This window comes from Schistocerca nitens, chromosome 1, assembly GCF_023898315.1.
Source record: "Schistocerca nitens isolate TAMUIC-IGC-003100 chromosome 1, iqSchNite1.1, whole genome shotgun sequence".
NCBI lineage: Eukaryota > Metazoa > Arthropoda > Insecta > Orthoptera > Acrididae > Schistocerca > Schistocerca nitens.
Window position 1 is genome coordinate 641,736,118 of NC_064614.1, and position 15,093 is coordinate 641,751,210.

Here is a 15,093-nt window from a genome sequence, read left to right on the forward strand (position 1 = left end):
TCACTGCTCTTCAATGAGCTTCCCATCCCTTAAAGTACGCCCGTTCTCAGCTGCGGGGACAAGCAGAGGCCAAGGTCTAAGTGCTGGCACGTAGAGAACGGTCTGCGACTTTTGCTGACAGAGGTAACACGTTCAGCCTCAGCTCTAACCGTCGAAAAGCGGTCCGCACTTTCTCTGTATACCTCCACGAGGAAGAAGAACGGTCCGTTTTGAAACTTGAAGCCGGCCGGCGTGGCCGAGCGCTTCTAGGCGCTTCAGTCTGGAACCGCGCGACCGCTACGGTCGCAGGTTCGAATCCTGCCTCGGACATGGATGTGTGTGATGGTCTTAGGTTAGTTAGGTTTAAGTAGTTCTAAGTTCTAGGGGACTGATTACCTAAGATGTTAAGTCCCATAGTGCTCAGAGCCATTTGAACCATTTTTGAAACTTGAAGAATTTCTAACGATTGCCCCCATTTTAAGCAATTTTTCTCAACTTCTCTTAAAAATGACAGCTGCAGCAATCTGATTTCGTATATTTGTTCCTCAGTACGTCAGGATTCCGCATTTTTAGATTTCCAGAAGGCTTTTACAATGTACCACACAAACGGCTTGTTGTGAAATTGCGTCCTTATGAAAAATAGCCTCAGTTATGTGACTGGATTCGTGACTTCCTGTCAGAGAGACCACATTTCGTAGTAACTGACAGAAAGTCATCGAGTAAAACAGAAGTGATTTCTGGCGCTCCCCGCGGTCGTCTTATAGGCCCTTTGCTGTTCCTTTTATATGTATAGGAGGCAATCTTAGCAGCCGTCGTAGATTGTTTGCAAATGATGTTGTCGTTTATCGTTTAGTAAAATCGTCAGAAGATCGAAACAAATTGCAAAATGATTTAGAAAAGATCTCTGTATGATGCGACAATTGGCAATTGACCCTAAATAATGAATAGCGTGAGGTCATCCATATGAGTGCTAAAAGAAATCCTTCAAGTTTCGGTTACATGGTAGATCAGTCAAATCTAGAGGCCGTAAATTCAACTAAATTCCTAGTTGTTACAATTACAGACAACTTAAATTGGAAAAAACACATAGAAAACGTTGTGGGGAAGGCGAACCAAAGACTGCGTTTTACTGGTAGAACACTTAGAAGATGCAACAGATCACATAGAAAACGTTGTGGGGAAGGCGAACCAAAGACTGCGTTTTACTGGTAGAAAGAAGATGCAACAGATCGTTTAAGGGGCTCCGGAACGCCCTATACTTGCAATGTTAAAATAACGCTTATAAATTAAATCTTTCCTCACAAAGTATTTGAGGTAGGAAGTTGAACTTTTTACAGATTATTTATTGGAATATGGGCTACAACTTAACACAGGGAGTTTACAAAATTTTAGTTCAGTTATTAAAGATTATTTTTTTTCAATTGTAATGAAAATTCACAACATTTTTTTGCAATTTTTTATTTATATATTCAAAAATATACAGTTTTTTTGGAAAAAAGGCTGTGTTAAATTATGCAGAAGGTACTGTGTAACATTTACTGAAAGTTTGAAACAAATATGTTTGGAAGATCCTTAGAAAACATGTAATTAGTATGCGAAAATAAGTTTTGGGAATCGAGCGACAAAGATTGGATTAACTTTTTAGTGCATTCCAGGTCCATAGGATGGATTATCTTCATCCTCTGCAAACTCCTCCTCCAGCTTCCTCTTGTTCCTCCTCCTGTTTACTCTTGCTTGTATTTCTAGACTCTTTACAGCCCTGTCTGCAGCCCGAAGGCGTTCCTTGTCTAAAGCAAGCATCGCTCGTACCATGTTAGAACCTATCTTCATTCCCATATTTCTAAATACCTTGCACCTTACAATGTTGCCATCAGTGAAAGTCGCAACAGCATCATACACACCAAAGTGAAGTGTTTCTATGCCAACAAATACAGTCTTGGGGATTCTCGACCATATAACATTATTTACACTTTCAGTGGCGTTTTGAGTTTTTCCGTGAATACACGTTTTCAACAGTTCAGGTGCTGCTAAGTTTCTAAAAATAGGTTTTATCACCTCCATTATTGCATGAGGCAGACAATGCTTATGAGTGTACACTTCACCAGTTAGCAATCCTTTGTTATATTTACACCAACTGTCTTCTTCTTTGGGACACAAGCTATGTTGGGGATTTTCATCGGTTGAAGAAGTATGAAAAAAAAGAGCCCAAACAGCCTTCTTCATTTCGTCGACACTTTGTGTATTTTGCCTAATAGCCATTCCATAATAGTTCTGTATTTTGTCAATTACACTGTCAGTTAACCTTCCCATCCAACCCTTTACCATCACTGAGTTTTTGTTTTTTGTACGAAGCTTTCAGTCGCCGAAGTCTTGTTCCCATTCGCCTCTGTACGTGTCCAATACACTCAAATTTCTGCACTACGACATCATCACCATAGGGCTTCAGTCCTTGAACATGTTTGAAACTTTTAGAATCACCGTCACCAAGGTAATTAACATATCGCACTTTATCACACGCCTCAGAACGCTGGAATATACTGGCAACACCAGCCACTTCCATTCCTCCACTACTGCCACTATAGTTAGCTTTGCAATTATTTTCATGTGTACCTTTATATTTTTGTGGACATCTACAATACTTTGATATTACTGCTACATCTAAAACTTTCCCTGTATACATACTGGTGGCAGATACTACACCATGAAGAGATGTGTGTCCCCGTTTATGCCAGGTACCATCGAACACTGCAGTCAAATCTCTGTTACCATTATTTTCCATTACTGCCTCTTCCACAGCGTTCTTCATAGATTCTATACAGACATCTTCTACTTTAGACCCTATTAATTTATTATAGGTCGTAAACTTGGTTGGGGGATTTGGAAGATTCATGATGCCACAGAAAATTGCACCTGCAGTAGCACCCTTACCAACTGAACGCAAGGAATAAACAAATCTAATGTTGTGTTCGTAGATTTTGCTACCATTTTCTTCAGTTGCAGTTACTGCAACACTGTTCCAAAAGGTGGTCATGTATGAACACTTATCACATTTCAGTTGTATTTCACTAGCAAGTCCTACATGCTTTATTATGGAGAGTTCCAGACCAACTTCACTACAAAGAATACATCTTACACAGTTTGAAAAAATTCCTTTGAGAACCGACATATCAAATATTTCATTCACATCCGATTCGCCCATAAAACATTCATAGTTTTCACTCATTGAACCAAGCTTCTTCTGTGAAGTATTTTCTTTCCCACTTTGACTGCTATGGGCAGGTGTACTTGAGAGGTTAGGTTCACTCACTTGGTTATCGTCTTTATTGTTTACAGTAATAACACATACCTTTGGCTTTCCAACATTTCTCCTTTTCTTAAAAGCCTTCAGAGGATTTCTAATAACTTTACTTTTACTCATTATTATACTTCAACAAAACAGAGACTTAAGAAACAGAATTAATTACGAATATTTTCGAGATAACGACAGAGTAAATAAACATGAAACAATCGACAATCACACCAGCGATATATATTGAACCATCACAGGTTATCCACAACACATACTTTATCTCACATCACTAAAATGTACCTGATGAACACGGACGTTAATAATAACACCATTTGACAGCAGTTTAACAGCGCCACAGTGGGTCACGCCCATGTAGAACACATTTCAAAAAAAATTTAAAAATAGTTGTAGTCTTCGGAATTGAATAAATTATATATCTATTAAAGGGTAATAGTCTGCAGATTCAGAAAACGCAAAAAAGTAAAAATTGAACTTTTCGTGATTTTGAGCCTTTCCGGAGCCCCTTAAAGAGACTGCCTATGATACGCTTGTCCGTCCTCTTTTGGAACATTGCCGCGCGGTGTGATATCCTTACCAGACAGGGTTAAGAGACTACATCGAGAAAGTTCAAAGGAGGGCAGCACGTCTTGTATTATAGGGGAGCCAGTATCACGGACATGATACAGGATTTGGGAGGATATAATTAAAACAAAGAACTTTCTCGTTAAGGCGAGATCTTTTCATGAAATTTTAATCACTTACATTCTCCTCCAATCACAAAAATATTTTGTTGATCCCGACCTATATAGGGAAAAACGATCATCGTTGTAAAATAAGGGAAATCTGAGCTAGCACGAAAAGATAAATCTGATCGTTTTTTCCTCGCGCTGATCAAGAGTGGAATAATAGAGAACTATTCTGAAGGTGGTTCGATGAACCTTCGGCCAAGCACTTACGTGTGATTTGCTGAGTATCCATTTAAATGTAGATGTACATGTAGAGGAATATGGTCTCCTACCTCTCAGAATTCTTTCCGAGTGTTGGATTGAAATTGAAATTTAATTAAGCTCGAAATAAAATTGGAATCTCAAAAGTGAATTCACTTGTGGATTGGTCGTTTGGAAACTTCAAAAGTCTTAAATTAGATATACTGATTGTGCATTATAAAGTCTCTCTCTCTCTCTCTCTCTCTCTCCCTACCTCTGTTGGTTTGTCCGTCTCCGTAGTCGATTGGTCAGCGCATCTCTCTTCCAGAGAAACCTGACACATTTCTCGGTAAACCAGGCTCATTTCTCGGCACTGTCGGGACTGAAACGGGTCTTTGACTTTGGCCACCCTGCCCAAGCCCACACCACAGGGAAACAACATCCGTTGAATGTGGCTGTCAAACACTCAGAGTTATGTCGGTTTCGAATTATCTCTGAACATGGCATTTCTGATTTATGTTGAAGTAAAAAAAGGGTAGTATCTTGGTTCCAGATTTCTCGGCTAAGATTTCCCTGTCCTCGAGTCGGAGAACCATCAGGGCGATGGAGTGTAGAGCAATCGCTTTTCTCGCTAACATTTTGTAGCGATCGTGTAGTTATTTGGGAAAATAGATTTTCGAAATATTAAAGGTATCAAGAATTAAAGCGACAATTTTTGTGTTACTGAGACTAACGCAGAAACTGATTTTGATTTAAATTTACTATTTTTTCCGGTCTTAGTGTCACCATAATTCTGTTGAATATTGCCTATTTCTGCTTTTAGACCTGTAATGGTTGACCGCAGAGAATCTTACGTCACTTGCTATATTGTGATCAACCCAGAGTGATGTAAAGATGGTCCTTAAAGGGTGAAGTCAGTAATCTTCCTTAACATTATCTTGAAACTGTGACTGGCATAGATAATAAATTAAAAGCATGAGAACTGAAATTTCGCGCCGGCCGTGGTGGACGAGCGGTTCTAGGCGCTACAGTCTGGAATTGCGCGACCGCTACGGTCACAGGTTCGAATTCTGCCTCGGGCATGGATGTGTGTGTTGTCCTTAGGTTAGTTAGGTTTAAGTAGTTCTAAGTTCTAAGGGACTGATGACCTCATAAGTTAAGTCTCATAGTGCTCACAGCCATTTTTTGAAATTTCGCTAAGTTAAAGAAAAGCTATTATACGTTTCAAATTTGAAATAAAATTGTTATCTGCTGGAAGAATCCATAAATGACTCCGTTTTTGTAAAAAATACGAAAAAACATTTGTGACGGACATGGAAGAACCGCTCCGATATCTGCCAAACTTTGATGTTTTCTCGAGGAAGTTCTCGCCATGCCTGAAACATATGTTGTGCCAGTTCATGTCATCATCATAATCATCATCATCATTTAAGACTGATTATGCCTTTCAGCGTTCAGTCTGGAGCATAGCCCCTTTATAAAATTCCTCCACGATCCCTTATTCAGTGCTAACATTGGTGCCTCTTCTGATGTTAAACCTATTACTTCAAAATCATTCTTAACCGAATCCAGGTACCTTCTCCTTGGTCTGCCCTGACTCCTCCTACCCTCTACTGCTGAACCCATGAGTCTCTTGGGTAACCTTGCTTCTTCCATGCGTGTAACATGACCCCAGCATCTAAGCCTGTTCGCCCTGACTGCTAGATCTATAGAGTTCATTCCCAGTTTTTCTTTGATTTCCTCATTGTGGACACCCTCCTGCCATTGTTCCCATCTACTAGTACCTGCAATCATCCTAGCTACTTTCATATCCGTAACCTCAACCTTGTTGATAAGGTAACCTGAATCCACCCAGCTTTCGCTCCCATACAACAAAGTTGGTCGAAATATTGAACGGTGCACAGGTAACGTAGTCTTGGTACTGACTTCCTTCTTGCAGAAGAGAGTAGATCGTAGCTGAGCGCTCACTGCATTAGCTGTGCTACACCTCGCTTCCAGTTCTTTCACTATGTTGCCATCCTGTGAGAATATGCATCCTAAGTACTTGCAACCGTCCACCTGTTCTAACTTTGTTCCTCCTATTTGGCACTCAATCCGTTTATATCTCTTTCCCAAAAACTAAACTAAACACCTCCCGCATAGGCCATGAAGGCCCAAAGGTACCGACTGGCCGGCGTGTCGTCCTCAGCCCACAGGCGTTACTGGATGCGGATATGGTGGTCAGCACACCGCTCTCCCGGCCGTATGTCAGTTTCCGAGACCGGAGCCGCTTCTTCTCAATCAAGTAGCTCCTCAGTTTGCCTCACAAGTGGTGAGTGCACCCCGCTGGCCAACAGCGCTCGGCAGACCGGATGGTCACCCTTACAAGTGCTAGCCTAGTCCGAAAGCGCTCCCTTTCACTACCTAGCTCATTTAAACATTGGTGTCACTTTTAGCAAGTTTATAATTGAACAAATATAAGTGCTGTAACTTTTATTAACAAGTGGTAGCAAATTCCAATTCACAACGTTTCGAATTTCAAAAATAGTATAACTACACTGTCCAGCCACATTAATGTAACAACCTGTGAAAAGCCTGAATATCCACCTTTTTGTTGCCCGCATCGCTGTGGATCGTGCAGGAAGAGAGTCAGGCCGGCCGGTGTGGCCGTGCGGTTAAAGGCGCTTCAGTCTGGAACCGCGTGACCGCTACGGTCGCAGGTTCGAATCCTGCCTCGGGCATGGATGTGTGTGATGTCCTTAGGTTAGTTAGGTTTAATTAGTTTAAGTTCTAGGCGACTAATGACCTCAGAAGTTAAGTCGCATAGTGCTCAGAGCCATTTGAACCATTTTGAAGAGAGTCAGCGAGGTTCTGGATGTTACCGACAGGGATGTGCACCCATGCTGACTCCAGTCCTGTGGCCCGCTGCACTGGGTTTCTCGGTTGAGGATACAAGGCGCGGACACCTCGATCGAGGTGGTCCCAGCGATTCTCGAATGGGTTTTAATCCGGGGTCGTTTGATGGCCAGGGGAGTACGATAAACTCATCCCGGTGCTCTTCAAAACACGCTCGTGCTCTGCGAGCTGTGTGCATTGTCCTGCTCATAGATGTCATCCTGGTGAGGGGAAACATAATGCATGTAGTAGTGGTCATTGTCCCCAAGGATAGATGCACACATGTGCTGATGTGTTGTGCCTTCCAGAATGGCGTGATTATGCAGGTATATTCAGTGGTATATTTGGATGCTCTATGCAAACTGTTCGCGAAATCAAGGAGGGTATGTCACGAAGACATTCCCCAGACCATAACTTTGGCTGCCGTCTCTATCAATATACCCATTGTCTCTTAGTAAGCCTAAAACGCTTTGAAAGCTGTCTCGGCTCTTTTCTGTGACTTGCTAGTAGTAAAATGCCAGTAACTCCAGTATCCTTGATTTTTTTAGGGAAACTAGTATCGCATGGATAATTTGCGCTCCGTTTTAAGGAAAGTTAGTTTTTTACGCATCTCATTGTTTTTGGCGTGATATCTACTGAGCTAAAATGGTGTAATTTTGCAGGTATATTCAGTGGTATATATGGATACTGTATGCAAACTATGTCGTGAACAAAGGTAATAGTAAGAAAATAATAAATTCAAACGTCATTCCTGATGCTAAAGTTTTACTGCGTGAACACTGAAATGTAGTAAGCGATGCACTTCTATCTTTTTAAAATGTTGTGAGGGCAGTCATGGATTTGTTAATAGTCGCTAAGTGCTCTCATTCTGAAAGGCTGGATGAATATACTCTGGGTAACGTGCGCACCGTGAGTTACTCTCCCTCAAGAGGTATACACAATTTCTAGCTTTATTACTTGTCTTATTGTATTAAACCTTTAACGTAAGAGTATACATCTTAAGAAGTAGATTATGATGACTTTTTAAATTTTTAAATTCGGTCAGTAATTATATGAAATGCTGAAATTAAATATTTGTTGCCACTGGATGCCGTTAGATGGGCAACGTGCAACTGCAACAGGATGATCGTTTTACCCGTTAAATAGTACAGATATCTCTTTGTTAACGTTTAACCTGCTCTTTTTAATTCCAACTATGCCCTCTATCCATTTTCCTCGGTCTCCTAATTAATCAGGGACTTGTTCAAATAATTTACGGGTTTGATGCCGGGTGAAAGGCATGCCTTGAGAATGGCAGCGTGTGCTCCTGCCGAAATATCACCGATGGTCGACGACGTCACCTGGCAGCAAACCCGTAAATTGTTTGAACATTCAATTCGCCGGGAAAAGTTAAGGTCTCACATGATCAGGGACTGCCTTCGAGTAGTTCCAAACATGATGCTTTCCGCTGTCGGAACTGAAAGTTCCAGACGCATGTTATCTTATCTCCCGATAGGCTGGGAAAAGGTCTTTTCCAACGGCCTCCTTTTTCGCAGATTACGTTTCACCTGAACAGTGCTGGGACGTGTTTGGAGCAGTTTTCAGATTGCCGCAGGCAGTGGTTCCGTTCAACTGTTGCAGGCGCTTGCCAGCAGGCGGTGCCGCGGCTGTCCCCCCTGGGGGCGGCGTGCCGCCGCGCGCGCACGCTGGCCTCTGCCGCCGCCGCCGCCCCCCACGCGGCCACCGCCGCCGCTGCCGCCTCCGCCGCCTTCACCGCCTGCGCCGCCCCCGGACCCGGCGCCGCCAGCCACCTGCTGCTCCAACACCTCCGCTGCAGTCCCCAGAAGCTGCAGCCCACGCGGCGCCCTACGTGAGTTGCACACCTCACTGCCTCTACAAGACTCGCCAACCCTCAGCTATTCAAACCTCCCTCTAACTCTTTTTGTTTGTTGCTGATGGAACTACCTGCCCCACCTTCGTCGAACTAGTCCTGTCAGTATGTACCCGGTAAACGACTGTTTATACCACCTATGTTTTTTTGTCTTTATGATATGTCCAATATACTAGAAAAGTGATCCACAGATGCATAATACTACTACTGCTGCTGCTGTTTATAGTACTACTGGTACTAGTACTATAGTCGAGATGGTATAGAAGATCCCTGCCGGCTCCCAGCGCTGTTGCTAGCTTTCAACAGCGAAACATTAACAGCTCCATGCGAAACAGTAACCGTCTACAGCTCTGTGACAACACTGAGGCGTTGCCTTAGAGACGTTTACAGAATCGCCTTACGTTACTGGTTGACACAGGCCTGCGGAACTGCCGCTGCCAGCACACTGCAACTGTCAGGGATCGCCTTACACCGACTCAGCTGTAGTACGCAAATTTGTCAGGGGGGTGCGGACAGCGACTAATTCCCGGGATAGACAGAATGACGTGTGCAGGACGATTCGTTACGTGACATCAGCAACACGGCAGACGTGGAATCATAAGAGCTCAATTGGAAAATACACTCCAGGACACAGAAAAAGAAACAATGCACCATCAAGGAGCTATGCAAACTGGTCACGAATTGACATTCACACAGGTCTCGGCGGAAAATGCAAATTTGTAAGCTTTGGTGGCCGATGGAGGAATGTGTGATGCTGCAGCGTAATCTGACGGTGCAGCTGGCAAGAGCAGTAAACACGGGACATGTCGATGTCAGGGCATAAAGTCTTAGCGACTTTCATTCCATGTACTCAGCTGAACAGTAACTATGCCTCGCAGACAGGCACGTGAACAATATATGCAGATGTCAGCATTTGAGAGAGGACGTGCTGGTCGAATTAATCGGCAAATCGTTTCATATTCGAATAGGAACGATGGCAGGAATGGATGAACCATAGTCGAACATAGCATCAGGAAGGAAGCGGTCGATCTAGAGAAATGACAGTACGAGAGGATCGAGTGACCTTCGGAGAGACACTCAGCGCTCAAGATTCATTACTATTCGACGTGCAAGTGGTGCTTCAGTGACCACAATGACCATTAACAAACCGGTAACAGAAAGTGGACTGAGCTCATGGGGCCCCTTGCGCCGAGTACCATTAACCTGTGTACACCAACAAGCACTGGCTGGAGTAGAACTGCTTTCAGAGATTAGTCCCACTTCTAGTTGGGCCCCGATGACCAGTGAAGGCGTATCTGCAGACGCCCCCGACAGATGTGGTATACCAACCTGACTGCCTGCCGCCACACGACCCACCAACCACGAATAATGGTGTGGAGTAAAATTTCATTTCATAGCAGCACCCTTTTGGTTGTCATCCGCACAATGGTATGTCACCGATATTCTAAGCTCCGTTTTGTTGTCCTTCAGGGCAAGCTATCTTTGGTTTACATTTCAGCACGATAAAATCCATCAGCATACGGAGAGATTTTCTACTGCTTGTCTTTGTGCTTGCCAAACCCTACCTTGACTAGCAAGGTACCCGGATCTCTCCCCAGTCAGGTCAGGATTTTGACGATCTAATGCGCCAGTTGGACAGAACTTCGCACGCTATCCCTACGAAGGACATCTAAGAACTCTTTCAATCTATGCAAAGCCGAATAACTGCTTCTATAAGGGCCAAAGGTGGACCAATGCATCTTTGATTTACTCAGTTTTTGAATCTCACTCTCTTGAATAAATCATCCAGTTTTTACGACACTGTGCTTATCTGTTTGTCTATACATGTAAATCACATCTACCGATTTCTGTCCCATTCGGATAATTCTTTCGTGGTGCCTCTTTTTCCTTTTTCTTCTCTTTGTCTTAGAGTGTACATTCTTTATTCAGTAAGACGCACGTACAACTGTTGGTGACTACCTCAACACATCACAGAGCAACTCAGCAAAGTAGCAGCGTCGTGCTATACAGGCCCTGTGGCGTGCATCACAGTACGTTCTTTATTCAGTAACACTCACTACAGATCTTACTGAACACTGCAGGTCTTACAGATTGCTGTGACCATCTACAGCACGGAGTTAATTACTATTTTAGACCAGTCTAACATTTCTTAGTAGCGCGTTTAAATCATGCAAGCTCCCAATAACATTTGACAACGTTAAGGACTTTATTCTCTCTGACGTACTGATTTCCAGCCTGGCCCCGGACGTAGCCGAGCGTTCGTGATTTATGTCGGGCAAGGCAACTAGAGTCACAAGTTCGTTACTGGACCCCTACTTTCCATGGGCCTCGTTTATTTCCGGACCCATGTTTCTCATGGGCGCCGCTTGTTGAAAGACTGACGTCTCTCGCGTCTGTGGGACCCACGGGAAATATGGGCCCCCATTACGAACTTGTGGCGTCACATTTACTGCCTTGCCCGACAGGCATCGCGAACGTTCTGCCACGTCTGGGGCCAGGCGGGAAACCAGTTATTGTTGTGGTCTTCAGTCCAGAGGCCGGTTTGATGCTGCTCTCAATGCTGCTCTATTCTGTGCGAGCCTCTTCATCTCCGAGTACCTACTGCAACCTACATCCATCTTAATCTGCTTAGTGTAATCATCTCTCGGTCTCCCGCTGCGATTTTTACCCTGCACGCTCCCCTCCAATACTAAATTGGTGATCCCTTGATGCCTCAGAAAGTGTCTTACCAACCGATCCCTTCTTCTAGTCAATTTGTGCCACAAATTCCTGTTCATCCCAATTCTGTTCAGTATTTCCTCATTAGTTACGTGATCTACCCATCTAATCTTCAGCATTCTTCTGCAGCACCACATTTCGAAAGCTTCTATTGTCTTCTTATCTAAACTATTTATCGTCCATGATTCACTGCCACACATGGCTACACTCCATACAAATACTTTCAGAAACGCTTTCCTTGCCATAGCCAGTCTACATTTTATATCCTCTCTACTTCGACCATCATCAGTTATTTTGCTTCCAAAATAACAAAACTCATCTACTACTTTAAGTGTCTCATTTCCTAATCTAATTCCCTCAGCATCACATGATTTAATTCGACTGCATTCCGTTAATTTCGTTTTGCTCTTGTTGATGTTCATCTTATATTCTCCTTTCAAGACATTGTCCATTCCGTTCAACTACTCTTCCAGATCCTTTGCTGTCTCTGACAGAATTACATAGTCGTCGGCAAACCTCAAAGATTTTATTCCTTCTCCACGGATTTTAATTCCTGCTCCAAATTTTTCTTTTGCAGTACGTCAATGAAAAGGTATCCAATAAAGTCCTTAACGTTGTCATATGTTATCGAGGGCTTGCAAGTACGTAAAGGCGCATCTACTAACAAGGGAACCTCCCCATGGCACCCCCCCCCCTCAGATTTAGTTATAAGTTGGCACAGTGGATGGGCCTTGAAAAACTGAAAACAGATCAATCGAGAAAACAGGAAGAAGTTGTGTGTAACTATGAAAAAATAAGCAAAATATACAAACTGAGTAATCAGTAATCCATGCGCGCCGGCCGAAGTGGCCGTGCGGTTCTGGGCGCTGCAGTCTGGAACCGCGAGACCGCTACGGTCGCAGGTTCGAATCCTGCCTAGGGCATGGATGTGTGTGATGTCCTTAGGTTAGTTAGGTGTAACTAGTTCTAAGTTCTAGGGGACTAATGACCGCAGAAGTTGAGGCCCATAGTGCTCAGAGCCATTTGAACCATTTAGTCCATGCGCACGATAGGCAACATCAAGGACAGCTTGAGCTGAGGAGCACCGTGGTCCCGTGGTTAGCTTGAGCAGAAGCGGAACGAGAGGTCCTTGGTTCAAGTCTTCCCTCGAGAGAAAATTTTAATTTTTTATTTTTAGACAATTATTGTCCGTCCGTCCGATGCGAGGTAACTGCGCCATAGTATGGGGACGCTAAACCCAAACAAACATCGAACCACACGACGTCAGTCGACTACAGCGCACGGAAGAGAGAGTATTCCTGCTAACGAGGCTCCCTGGCTGACAGTTGAGTGTTCGCTACTTTGGACGAGAGTGCATTAAATACGTGAGATGTATTCCGTGGGCAATATGAATCCAGCAAATATAGCTCGCGACTTCAAAAACAAGGTCAATGAATATTTTCCTGTGGAGGAATCGGTTGACCTATGACTTTGCGATCAAATGTTTTCGGTTCCCATTGGAGAGGCACGTCCTTTCGTCTACTAATCGCACGGTTTTGCTGTACGGTTGTTAAACACATACACTAAACTTATTACAGTGAACAGAAACATCAGTGAACGAACGGACACATCATAACTTTGCAAAAATAAAGAAAGTAAAGTTTTCACTCGAGGCAAGACTTGAACCAAGGACCTCTCGTTCCGCAGCTGCTCACACTAACCACGGGACCACGGCGCTCCTCAGCTTCCACTGTCCTTGATGTTGCCTATCTTGCGCATGGACTACTCGGTTTGTGTATTTTGCTTATTTTTTCATAGTTCCACACAAATTCTTCCTGTTTTCTCGATTGATCTGTGTTCAGTTTTTCAAGGCCTATCCACTGTGCCAACTTATAACTAAATCTGAGGGGGGTACGATGGGGAGGTTCCCTTGTAAGTATTAAATTGGTTCAAAATAGTCACTCGCTCGGCGCCGGAGACGGTCGCTGCAACTCGGAAGACGTATAGTGCCACAAGCTGTGACGCGTGCCACAGGTCCCGTTCTACTGGCAGCAGGCGCGTATGTGCTAGAGAGCCTGCTGCCCCGCCACTCGACGGGGTGCGTAGCGTGCTGTCGCACAGGCTCCTAACCTCAGGCCCCTTGGAGACGTCCTGACACCGGTTGAGACCGCCCAGGAGGTGGTCTTCTCTCGGTGACTCCAGCCCGAACCTCAGAATCATCAGGTGTAGGAGCACCTCGTAGACCGGTAGTTAGAAGATGAAATGGCAAGATGTAGACGAAGCTGGTTGGCTAACATGGGACCGTCGGCTGGCTTGGAGTATGTCTCAGCATCCGTAGCAGTCTTTTATTTTAATTTTTTTATTTCTCACTTGTAGTGCTGTAGGATGAAATTGAGGAGCAAATTTTCATGTTCAGGGAACGAGGCAGCACATGAAATTGACACCAGAAAAGTAATAATAGATAAAATAAAATGTACACGAATCCTATTCACACGAAAAGCTACCAGTTTACAGGGTGGTTACAATAAAACTTTCAGTATTGGAGCCAGTGTAGACGCAAAATTATCTGCCCCATTGTTACCCAACTTTATAGAAATAGCGTTCATAGTGTGCTCTGCAAGATTTACTTTCTTAGTAGTGTCAGTGACAAGACTGAGGCGCCGACAGTGGTTCGGCGACGTCGGGTTGAAAAAAAAATCATCAGTCCCCATTACAACTACAGGCAGTCAACATTGTCCCTGACAAGGTGAGCAGAGTTTTTCTCGCGAAGCTGTTTTATCAAAACAACAGCAATAGTGCTCCTGCTCTTCACGTCGACGCATTGAAGGAATACAGAGAGGTACTCTTTCCGCACCGAAGTTCGAAATAACTGGTGGTTTGGGAATTGGTCCTGGGAGAGGCCCACGGCCAATTGCGCTACAGACTGTTGAAGAAGTTACTTTCGCCACTGGTGACAACGCTATACGCAATATGTAATCTTCAAGCAGTGCATGATCTGTGTCACGACAGCTGAACATTCCATGGTTCACCATTGCTGCGAACAGTTGTCCTGCAATCTCTAGAGCCGTCCCAAGCTGTCGTGGATGCTTATGGTCGTCGTCACATTGAGCAACGTTTGTAATCTGGAACGTGAACATCGTACTCAATCAACAGATGTTACTCTCTCATGTGGAAATTAAAATGTGTTTCATTTAACTGTTTATTCGTTACTTCTCCATTGCATGTCCTTACAAATGTTTCCGCAAAGTTTAATTGTCTTACGTTCACTCGTTATTCATGGGAGCTCTCTCAAACAGTGAAAGTTTAATTATAACCATCCTGTATATTAGCATAACCAACAGTAACACAGCAACTAGCTTAATTATTTGCAAGGACCATCCGACACAACAGATGGAGTGACCATGAGCAAATTCTTCAGTTTAGACTTGAATGTGCGAGGATTACTGCTAAGATTTTTC